We start from the raw sequence: 2737 nt of genomic DNA, 5'->3' as shown, positions 1-2737 counted from the left end.
TTTAATATGTTGATTAAGTCTTTATGACTATGATCCCTATATATTGAGCATGCATAATGCCATGATTGACTACTGGAGAAAACTAATTAAAATTTTAAAACTTGACAGCATTTTAAGTTTTTTAGGCATGTATGCTGCATAGTCTACAAACCCCATGAATGTAGCAATGGGGAAAGAGAGAGACATTGTCACATATCAGCCTTTTGCACAGATTTTAATTGTCTCATATTTGCCTACCAAAACTTGGCTCTAATGACCTACAGATGTAATTTAATTCCTGTCAGTACATACACTATATTCTTTTATCAAAATATATTTATTTATTTAAGCGTGGGAGAGAGAAAAGAGGTAGAAAGGGTAGGGAGAGAGGATGGGCATGCCAAGGCCACTAGCCACTGCAAATGAACTCCAAATGCACCCACCACCTTGAACTTCTGGTTTACGTAGACGCTGAAGAATTGAACCTGGGTCCACAGTGTTCACAGGCAAGCAGCTGAACCACTAAGCCATCTCTACAGCCCCTAGCATTCCTCATAGAATTACAAAATATATATATATATATATATATATATATATATATATATATATATATATATATATTATTCCTTAATTTCAAGTGGAAGCACAGCAAGTATACTGATTGTCCAAAACAATTCTGACCCAAAAGTAATGCATAAACTGTAGAGACAAAGAAACCATGAAAAACAAGATGATGATGTAAAAACGGATGCATAAAGGAATAGAATGCACTGGTGAATACACATGTAAAATCGCAGAGCTACAGCAATCCGATTCTCCCTTCTTCTCTCCATCAGACCTGATCAGTGTCCTGACTTTGGCCACATCAATGTTATAGCATCTTCACAGCCTGTTTGATCTGGTGCTTGTTGGCCTTGACGTCCACAATGAGCACCAGTGTGGTGTTGCCTTCCGTCTTCTTCATGGCTGACACAGTGGTCAGGGGTACTTGATGATGGCATAGTTGTAAAGTTTTGTCTCCTAGGGGTGCTCTTCTAAGGGGACTCAGACTCTTTCTGAAGAAGAGCAGCATCTTGGGTGGCTGGAAGGTGGATGACATGGGAATCTTCTTTTTGCAGCTGTGAACATCCTCCATTACTGCCTTCTTGGCTTTCAAAGTCATTGCTTTGGCTTCCACTTTAGAGGGGTAGGAACTCCCTTCTTTGCTTTGGGCACTATCTTTGTGAAAAATCTGATTCTCAAAAATGGTGTCCAAAAATTACTTTGGTGGAAAGATAGATTCCATAAATGTCATAAGGAAAACTGCCCATCCAAATGTAGCAAAATGAAATGCCACTCCCATGAATGAAAACTCAATTGCAATCAAAATCTTAATAGAAGATCTGAAATTTTGAAACTACTAAAGGGAAACATGCAGAAAACACTTTAAGGTATTGACATAAGCAAGGATTTATTCAAAAGGACTCCAGTAGATGAGAAAATAATAGTAAGAATTGACCAGCTGGATTGCATCAAGTTGTAAAAGCTGCATGGCAAAGGAAATAATGACCATAGTGAATATAAGCCTGTGGAATGGGAGAAAGTCTTTGTCAGGATTTTATCTGGCATCAGAATTAGACATAGAAACTATGAATAACTCAAAGATAAAACCAACAAAAGCACAAATAATCCAATCAATATGTGAATGATTAACTGCACTAGCCCTTCTCACATAAAGAGGTACAAACTGGCAATGCACACAAGAAACACAGATGACTGCAAGTTTAGTCATCAGAGAAATGAAAATGAAATCTAACCAGAATCCAGAGCTTGCTATCAAAGTAAATGTGGTATTTCCTTTATGTTCCCTTAACACTGGGTAGTTCAGTCAGGTGTATTTGTTTGTTTGGTGAGTCAGTTGACACTTTCATGGTGGGATTAGTGTGACTCATGAGCAGTATCCTTCTCCAGGCTCCATCCAGGCCACCAAATGCTGTCAAATGTGCACCCCACCTTTTATTACATTGGGAATCTGAAAGATGCATTAACCAGTGCAACTACTTGCCATGCCTCTGGTAAGAGAATCCCTGAACCTGCCCACATTTCATTGCCATAAAAGAAGCCTCTATCCACACACCAGGCAATGTTTTCCTGATCCAGGCGACACTGTGCTGTGCCACTTTCTCATACTTTCTCATCGTGTCTTTGGCAGTGGCTCGCCCTATGTTCATTTTTCCCACTAATACTTGTCCCCTGTATCTAGTGGCCTTGGCCTCTGCTTAATATTTTCCCAAGACTGGAAGTCCCTGTTCCCACAATGAGGAAACCAGAATTATCCTTCTGAAAAGGATCACTTAACATATTAAAGGCACAGGTAGATGAATGAAGCAAACCAATCTATTCAAAAGTTTGACAAGAAAATCTCCAAAGTGAATGAAATAATTAGAAAATTAGAGAACAAAGTCCAATGCATGGAACAAAATTCAGCAAGTAAATTAGAACATTGAAGAACAAAGTAAACAATAATTCTAGAGATAAAAGAAAGAGTTCACCAACAAAATATAACAACAAAGAGCATTGCTAACAAATAGGATGAAGCAGAAGAATAAATTTCAGGAAAGGAGAACAAAGTTGAGACAATAATAAAAAAAATACATATATTAAGAAATTAAGGATTGTTTAGTAAAAAAACAGAGTAGAAAAATTCCAAACCTTAGAGAATAAAAGGAAGCATGTAAACACAAGGACATTTAGAACCCCAACACACAATCCAGAGACA

At 37.8% G+C, this 2737-nt stretch overlaps 1 pseudogene; it reads right to left on the bottom strand.

Moving 5' to 3' along the window:
• Nucleotides 1-612: 612 nt before the first annotated feature.
• Nucleotides 613-2189, bottom strand: LOC123460713 (annotated as a pseudogene).
• Between the last annotated feature and the right edge of the window lie 548 nt (nt 2190-2737).

This window comes from Jaculus jaculus, chromosome 5 (assembly GCF_020740685.1).
Source record: "Jaculus jaculus isolate mJacJac1 chromosome 5, mJacJac1.mat.Y.cur, whole genome shotgun sequence".
Classification (NCBI taxonomy): domain Eukaryota; kingdom Metazoa; phylum Chordata; class Mammalia; order Rodentia; family Dipodidae; genus Jaculus; species Jaculus jaculus.
The sequence above is the reverse complement of the archived record's forward strand: the minus strand, read 5'-3'. Positions and strand labels throughout refer to the sequence as shown.